The sequence below is a fragment of the Notolepis coatsorum genome (genome assembly GCF_963971535.1).
Source record: "Notolepis coatsorum genome assembly, chromosome: 9".
NCBI lineage: Eukaryota > Metazoa > Chordata > Actinopteri > Aulopiformes > Paralepididae > Notolepis > Notolepis coatsorum.
Genome location: NC_140173.1, coordinates 84,744,536 through 84,754,170, shown reverse-complemented (window position 1 = coordinate 84,754,170; position 9,635 = coordinate 84,744,536). Strand labels below are relative to the sequence as shown.

The following is a 9,635-nucleotide window of genomic DNA, read 5'->3' as shown; positions in this document are numbered from 1 at the left end:
AAGCAGAACTGGACTGGAATCAAGAGTATTAATTTATATTTACAGCATATATAACCATAATAATTCTATATACCTACTTATACACCTGCATATAACCCATATAACTATGTATGATAGCAGTGTACAGTGGGGGAAATAATTATTGAACACATCAACATTTTGTTCAGTAAATGTATTTCCAATGAGCGTATTCAAGCGAAATTTGCACCAGACTTTTGTATTTGAATAAAAAATTTACACATGGTCCAAAGATGTTTATTAAAACATAACAAACAAACATTATGCCACATCAATGTGGAACGCCCTACCCACAGCTGTAAAGGAATGTGAATCACTACCCACTTTCAAAACCACTCTCAAGGAGAACCTACTGGAGGCGGCAATTCGAAACTGGCCTCTGTAAATGTCCTAATAGTCCAGTCATTATATGAAAAAACCTAGGACAAATTGCAACAGTAGCAAACTCAACTGATTTTGTATCCTCATTATGTCCTTAGTGAGGGAAAAAAACTCCCAAGGAATCCCATCATGGGAAAGTTTTGAAAACGACCTATATATGTTCATATCGATTATAACAGTGGTGAAAATTTTACTTTTAGATATCACTATAAAAACTCACAAGCTGATTACACACACAAAGACAAGAAAAAAAGTCAATCACAACTTCATTGAATTATTCTGTTTACTCATGCAAATCACACATTATCTTATTTGATATGCACCAATTAGCATACACGCTAGAACTAATCAAAACATTTGATAAAGACATTTTTTTCTTCTTGGAATATTAGTAGATAGGCTCTGTGGAGCTCAGTCCACGAGGATGGGGCTCAAGGGTTTATGTCCGTGGGGATAGGTCCATGGAGATGGGGGTTTTTATAATAGGCGGAAACTACATATTTGTACAGCATGCAAAACACTACATGATTCTTGCACAAAACTACATGGGCTTAACATAAATTTGGTATGTCTGTATAGGGGAGGCTTGTAGGTACCCATGTAACCCATTTCATTAACATATATTGAGGTAGAAGGCCAAGGGACCATTTGAAAAATGGTGATGGCCATATTTCCCTCCCCAAAAAAAATCATCTTAACTTTGAATAATTAGGTATGTAGCCCCCTTTCCAATGAGGTAACATGACATGGTTGGTCTCATTGGAAACCCGAGGTTGTCTAGAATCAAATGGTATCTTTACTTTTGAGCTACCTCAAAATTTGAACGCGTCACAATCACTGAAAGACAGTGTCGTCAGTGATCCTGCCAGCAATCAAGTACATTGAAAAAAAACACATTTCCCATGATGGGATTCCTTGGGACTTTTTTTCTCTCACTAAAGACATATTGAGGGAGTTTGCTAATGTTGCAATTTGTCCTAGGTTTAGCCTAATTCTGGCCTATAATGACTGGACTATAGGGGTAACAAAACATTGAAAAAAAACACATTTCCCATGATGGGATTCCTTGGGACTTTTTTTCTCTCACTAAAGACATATTGAGGATACAAAATCAGTTGAGTTTGCTAATGTTGCAATTTGTCCTAGGTTTAGCCTAATTCTGGCCTATAATGACTGGACTATAACCCAACCCCCTCCAATGAACAGTTACCCCCCCCCCCCCCCCCCCCCGCCCCACCTACTCAACCCCCACCTCCTCCAATGTACAGTTTCTTCCCCCTCAAATGTATATACTCTCCAATGTATATAATGTCATGTGGGGGGCATGTATCGCAGTTCTATGGCCCTCTTCTCCAATTCTGCTTCAACCATTTTTAGTTCCACCATCTTTTCTCTGGCGCTTCCTGAGGGTGTTGGATTTTGTGATGAGCTGGGCCAGGACCAGGACCCAGCCTTCCCGTAGGCGAGGAAGCCGTTATCTCTTGCTTCAACAGACAGAAAGTCCCCAAACTGTTGAGTAATCACATCACCTGAGACAAACAGAAATACATAATTTAGGTGCATCAGTCAGATACTTTTCATATCAAGAAGCACATTTTCATATCAAGAAACACATTTTATGATAATAAAATGTGCTGAAAACCCCCAGCCCTGCACAATGGTGCGGCCCCTGTTGAGGTCCCTGCTGCGATTGAAGATTTATATGACTCATTTAATTTATTAGGACAATGTTGTCTACTAACTTGGCCAGTGAGTCATCTAGTCTTTATATATGTCTATGGAGGAGACAGTGGCAACATTGTGCTCAGTACTCAGTGAATATGCTCATCGCCCCACAGTGCAGCTCAGGCTGTGTGCTGATTTCCCCGGAACATGTCTATGGGCTGGTGGGACAGCAGGCAGAACCAGGACTCGGTCAGAACCAACAGGTCCTCCGTCTGCTGCTCTGGCTTAAACACAGTACGGCACAGTTTACTACAGGCACTTAAGCATTCTTACTCTCACAACAATAATAAATATATTAAATATTAAATTGAATACGAGTTTTCAGACAAATAAGCAGGATTTCACATTTGATTATAGGACCATGTCTTACCCAAGGTACACAACAAACAAACTAGGCTCATATTGTTTAACGCTTCATCTCCCCTTTAAGGCCAAAACATGTAAAAAAAATAATAATAATTTTTTATATCGGCCCAATCTTGATATCGGACCGATACCGATGTGTAAAGAAACGGCCATATCGGCCGATATTATATCAGCGGCCGATATATCTTGCATCACTACATGTGCCCAAAACACTGAGCTCAGGCCTTCTCGTGTCGCTGCGCCCCAAGCCACCACGACACGCACACACACCTGTAGAGACATCAGTTGTGAGATGGACAGGTTCGAAACTCAATTCTAAGAAATAAATCAACAGTTCTGGCTTTCCAGATTAATTTATAGATGAGGGAAAGTCAGTAAGTAAGAAAAATGAGGTGGCAGAAAGATTCAACAGATTCTTTGTTAATGTAAACTGGCAGAGGAGATAACCCCGCCACAAGGGGGAGGTGTTTCTAATTATTTTATATAACGAAACACAAGTACCATCTTCTTGAGAAAAACGGATAAAAATGAAATTATGGATACTGTGAACAAACTCAACTGGAAACCTCATATCAAATATGTCAGGACTAAATTGGCACGGAGTGTTGGTGTTTTATGCAAGATAAGGCACATTCTAAACCAAAAAACACTGTATACACTGTACTGTACACTCTTCCTATGGTATATGACTATATGAGCTACTGTGCGGAGGTGTGGGGTAATACCTACAAAAGCACTCTACAGCCAATATGCACCATGCAAAAAAAGCAATAAGAATAATCAACAATGTAGGATATTATGAACACACTAATAACTTATTTATAAAGCTACAAGCATTGAAATGTATGGATCTAGTGGATTTAAAAACTGCCCTCATTGTATACAAAGCCAGATACAAACTAATCCCAGGCAACATTCAAAAATGGTTCAGAGACAGGGAAGGAGAATATAACTTAAGAGGGAGAGGGAATCTTAAACAACAAATGGTACACACTACGCTGAAAAGCATGTGCATATCGGTGTGTGGAGTGAAGTTGTGGAATAATTTACCTGAATACATCAAACTGAGTAAACATGTAGCACAATTTAAAAAGCAGCTAAAAAAAACACACATTAGAGAAATACAGAAATGAGTAATGAGGATAAACAAAGTTATGTTATATTGTGTTATGTAGTGCTGTACTATATTCACTGCTGTCAAGTGAATCAATTTTATTTGATTTTTCTCTTTTAAATACCGGTATAAGTAAAAGTATATTCTATATTGTAATATACTAAATTAGGGCTGGGCGATATAACGATAACGATAAATATCGCGATATATTTTAATAATCGATATCGAATATCAAAATTAAAAAAAATCGAAAAATCTTTTTTTTCCTTTTTTACCTGCAACAGGGCAGTTTTAAAACCAGAGACAGTGGACAGACTTGTCTTTCTTGCCTGCAACTTAAAGTAATGGCTTTGCTTGTCCAAATGACAATACTGACCAAATTCAGATTTATTTCTCTCTTGTCCATTTATTTTGTTTGCTTTCTAATTTAAAATACATTTTGAAACCATCTGTACACAGTAGGCTATGTGTGCTAGCAGAACTAGACTCCAGTCACGAGTCACAGTGCGGTGGTTTGTCCACCAAAAAAGCGCCAAAAGATCGAAAATAAACTAGCAGAGCCAGAACAGTTCAACTCCTCTGGAGCCACAGCCAGCAGAGAAGCTGGTTTACTTTAGCTTTTAAACCAGCTGCAGCCTGAGAACTGGAGTGTGAGGGGATGTAACACTGAAGATGGCGGCAATGACAAAGAATTTCTGCAAAATAAACAAACATCTGTTGTTAAAAAAAAAAAAAAAAAAAAGGGTTTTTTTTTTTTTATACTTATAACAATTCGATAATTATCGATATCGAGAAATAAAATAAAATTATCATATCGTTATCGCGATATGATTTTTTTCCATATCGCCCAGCCCTATACTAAATTATGTTATATCTAGTCAAATTAATGGAAGAACAAACATAAATGTAAGGGGGTAGGGATCAATAAGCTTAGCTTCCCTCTACTCCTTTTTTGGACATGTCTGCTAACCAAACACATTGCTCTTGACCTTTTGTTTATAATTCCATGTAATAAAAACGGAGCTCAACGCATGCATTTTGTAGATCATTGGCTAAATGATTATCCAGTTTGACTATCGTCTACTACGAGCCACCGTACCTGTAGTACTACTGCTTACAAACTGCCTCGCTACTGTGAACCTGCTCTTGTCGTCACGTCACAACTAGATGTTAAATAAACTAGTCTAGATGGAAATAGGGGTCCACGCGCACCCCCCGGAACTTTTTATGCCACCTGATTTTTCTTAATCCTTAAAGTGTCTACTTTCAGAATCTGCCAGGTGCCAAGCTGAAATAATGTCCGAAAGGCTCCATTTTTAACCCTTTATTGCACCTAACCCAAAACCGAAACATTAAAATGTGATGTAGCAAGAGGCATAACCTTTGAAGTAAACAACATGGAGACAAATTAATACATTTGTCCATACAATTCTGACCGTAGGAATTCAATGGGATGGTTATTTTTGACATGACAACATTTTGACTATTTCTGGACAAAAAATACAATACAATACGCATAGAGTGAATATTTGGTGACAATAATTTTTTTTTTCAATCCTCCAAGTGTTTATTTTGAGATTATATTGGGTACCAAGCTGAAATAATGTCTCAAAGGCTAGTTTGAACCCTTTATAGCACCTAACCCAAATTTTTTAAAATGAAAATATAATGTAGAAGAGGCATAACTTTTGAGGTAGACGACTTACAGAGCGAAAATACATTTTCCCACACAATTTTGATCCTAGGAATTCAAGGGGATGGTTATTGTTGACATTTGACAACATTTTGACTGTATTTCTGGACAAAAACAGCAAGAAATGACCAAACGTGTGTATGACCAACTACCTTTTCATTTTTTAAAGCACATAGTGAATATTCTAGAGTTGAACCTTATATACAGCTCAAGCATTACTGTAGATGAAGCAGTTAAATGTGCGTACAAACTTGGAACATCTGATTAACTACAAGAAGCAGCACTCACCCTCAATTCTCACATTATAAAGGCATTCAAAGAGTCAAAGGAGCTACCATGGCCCCCAACTGCACACAAGCTGGATGCTGTGAAAATGGATGAACTGCTCCCAGAGCATCTTGTACCATTTCTGAGCTCAGTGGTGACTGGGACACTTGATGAAGAAAAGTGTGAGAAGACGCAGAGGCTGGTCTATTCGATTACACAAGATGTGTGTCGAGTAGGGCTGCACGATTAATCGATTTTTTATCGAAATCGCAATTTGTAATGATGCAATTATCAAATCGCCTGCAATTAAAAAAAAATTAAATAAATAAGATTTTAACCAGGAAGTCCCATTGAGAGACAAGATCTCCTTTGTAAGGGAGACCTGGCCAAGATGACAGCAATAACATTTGCAATACATCACACAGCAATAAAAATTTGCGATACATCACACAAGAACATAATAAATGTGCATGTATACAATATACAATACATCACATGTAAACACAAAAACAAAGCAGAATAGTCTACATGATAGTAAAAGTGTATAATACAGGGTAATACAGTAATTTTGCAGTTGGGACCCGACTACAGAAAGCAGCAACATTCTTCTTGTAGGAAGTTATGTAATACAGATTTAAATTCACCAAGAGAGACTGGGGTGTAAGTGGATAATGGTCCTGTAGCCCATTCCATGCCCAAGGTGCGAAGCTTGAGAAAGCTGTTCCTAGCTAACCCTGCTCAAGTCAGAGAAAACATCTGAGCCGAGTAAGGAAAGGGTGGGGGGGGGGGGTGGGGGCATCTCTCTCTACTGGTTCAATTAATGTAGAAAAACGTTGCACTATAAAAACGAACTGGATAGTTGATAATAAACATTTAACTTCATTAGCTGAAGTATTCTAAAATAATTTAAGCAATTCTCCTTTTCTGTGTGTGTGTGCACGTGTCTCATATCTCATTTGATAGTATTTACTGAGGATTGCCAGATAATGTTGATATTTAAACACAAAAAAAATTATAATACAAAATATACATGATCATGCAACATAAAAAAAATTGTTGTAGGAACAGTTTGGGAGAGGGAGGTAAGGGGTTTTAGATTGTGTGTTGTGAAGTTTACTTCAGAGAGGGAGAGTAAAGTACAGGGAAAAAAAGGTACCGTTGGGTACCGTACCGGTATCGATTCCCAGGTAAAAAGAAAAATGTTCAGACTCTGTGTCCCGAACAGACCCACCGCGTAGGCCAGATGCAAGCCGCATTTTACAATAAACCTCTGTGGGGCTGCTTAAAAAAAATTATAATCGCAATCGCAATATCTGTCCGAAAAATCGCAATTAGATTATTTCCCAAAATCGTGCAGCCCTAGTGTCGAGCAGCAACTAACAGCAAGTGAAGTGAAACTCCAAAAGCACATCCTCCTGTGTGCCACACTTCGGCACCTCTATCGAAGCAAACAGGTGAGTGATCAACTAACTTATTGCTTATGAGGTCCTACATTGTCATTGCTCAACTATGCTTCATACAGGTATTTGATATTGATACAAAAAAACATTTGTTTATCTTATTCTTTACAGCTCACAACCATCCTTTCACGACTAGGACACTCGGAGACATACGACTTCAGTATGGAACTTGAGACAGCCATGGCCAATGCTTTTGATGAGATGTCCACCAACATGACCCCTGAAATCACCACTGGCGAGGGAAACACTGTTTTTCACAGCGAGTGGGACAACCTGAACAGAATCACCACCAACGTTCATGGTTCAAATGTGGTAAACAGCGCCGGGGGAATCATGATTCAAGAAGTGAAGGAGAGCCATGTGAGCACCAAGAAAAGGACCCTTCCTCTCTATGACAGGTCATCCAAGATGAGAAGCCTTAAGATCACGCCTCCCGAGACGCTGCCAGAGCTGGCATTCAAAAGAGTTGGCCCCAAATTCCCCAAGAATGCCAACTTTACCCCTGCTGCTGAGGAATTACTGGGCCCCGACTACTGTAGCACACTGCTGGGATTCTACGACTTTACTGGGGAGGACTGTATCAGCGCTTTTAAAGGCAAATGCAAGGTGAATCCCCTGAAGAAGCTGGAAAAGACTCGTAAACTCCACAAAGCTTTCAGGCAGCTTGGTGCAGACTGGATGGTCACTGATGAGCTTCAAGAGGAGATGGAGAGCTTCACATGCATTATGTATGGCCAAGCACGGATGACATCAGTTGACACAGTACGGGTGAAAATGATGAGAAAGATGGTCGGCGCTGACAAAGTCCTGGACTCCAAGTCAAAAGTAGACCTGGAACGCCTGCCAAGGTCCGTCTCATTCCACATGTCCAGCGAGCCTTCTATAAGAGAGCAGACAAGGCAATAATCAAGAGCCCAAAACCACATGATCCAGGCATGGGCTGGGAGAAGACAGGAGAAGAGGAGGTGTTGGAACCGGTCTGGGCAATTGGACCCATCCTCCCTCCTTCTCTTGTTGAGGTACTGGCTCAGAGAGCAGAGTCAGAAGAGCATGCAGCCCTTGACAAGGTGACCGATTACGCCAACAATAACTTTGTCTGTGGGTAAAGTGGATGGAGAGTACGAGCATGAGGATGAAGAGCTGGAGATGGAAGAAATTGAATTAGAAGATCTCTTCAGTGACGATGAGGATGAGTAGTTTAGGTCAGCAAGTTGGTAGTGACATGAAAAGGTAAATGTATTGGTTGTCTACTTCAAAAGTTATGACTCTTCTACATTATATTTTCATTTTTAGATTTTTGGGTTAGGTGCTATAAAGGGTTAAAACTAGCCTTTGGGACATTATTTGAGCTTGGTACCCAATATAATTTCCAAATAAACAGTTGGAGGATTGAAAAAAAAACTGATTGTCAATATATTCACTATGCGTTTGAAAAATAAAAATGTAGTTGGTTAGACACGCATTTCTTGCATTTGTTTGCTGTTTTTGTCCAGAAATACAGTCAAAATGTTGTAAAATGTCAAAAAAATAACCATTCCATTGAATTCCTAGGGTCAGAATTGTATGGGAAAATGCATTCATTTGTCTCTGTATGTTGTTTACTTCAAAGATTATGCCTCTTGAGTCTTGCTACATCAAATTTTAATGTTTCGGTTTTGTGTTAGGTGCAATAAAGGGTTAAAAATTGAGCCTTTCGGACATTATTTCAGCTTGGCACCTGGCAGACTCTGAAAGTAGACACTTTAAGGATTAAGAAAAATCAGGTGGCATAAACATTTCCGGGGGGTGCGCGTGGACCCCTATTTCCATCTAGACTAAACCCACGGTTTGATAAACCCAAGTGTGTTCATTGACCCACACGCAACTGAGGTACATATTAACAGTTTACACATTTGATGGTAGAAATCAGTTTGTTACCCTCATACCAAGATGGCGGCGGTCTCGTGACGTCAGAGTGTCTTCGATTTCAAATAAACTTGAGTAAAAGATAAAAGCATAGCAGATAGACAGTGAGATTTGAGATAGATAGATAGGAGGACACAATGTATTAATGTAACAGCTAATACAATTTAAACTTTGCAAACTCCCATACATGTAACGTTATTATGATAGATAAGCTGTAGCTGTAGCAGAAAACACGAGACTGAGTCGAGTCACCTAAATCGAAATGTTGAAACAGTGCCAAGCCAACACGAACTCAAAAACACTTTAACCTATTGGTAAACAAACGTATTGTTGAAAATATACACTATGACTGCTGTTGTGACATGTTTAAGATCGTATTGACTAGTTTACACACTCACCTTCAAAGTTTCAAACCGCGGCGCTAACGTTAACTTGTTGATCTTAGCTCTGTAAATCGGGATCTTCTTCTCTGCTCCTATTTCCTAAATGTTGTAACAGCGCCACCACAAACTCGCAACAGCGCCACTTGTGGCCAAAAATATGACGATAGACAGACAATTGTTAAGCTGCATACAGTTGAGCGGTGATAGAATGTGATTGGACAAATGGGATTTAGGGGAGGGGGAGGTGACGCAATTCATTAGTCTTTGGGGGAGGGGTGCTTTTAGAAGTGTCTGTCTTTTAGAATTCACAGTTCAAGTGACTA

The 9,635-nt window shown here is 39.3% G+C and overlaps 1 long non-coding RNA gene across 1 annotated transcript; it reads right to left on the bottom strand.

The window, feature by feature from the left end:
- Positions 1–1,657: 1,657 nt before the first annotated feature.
- On the bottom strand, positions 1,658–9,411 carry LOC311234321. Its single transcript, XR_014620090.1, has 3 exons — positions 9,328–9,411; positions 8,942–8,999; positions 1,658–1,928 (listed from the first exon to the last, which is right to left on the bottom strand). It is a non-coding gene; the product is annotated as an uncharacterized lncRNA (long non-coding RNA).
- Between the last annotated feature and the right edge of the window lie 224 nt (positions 9,412–9,635).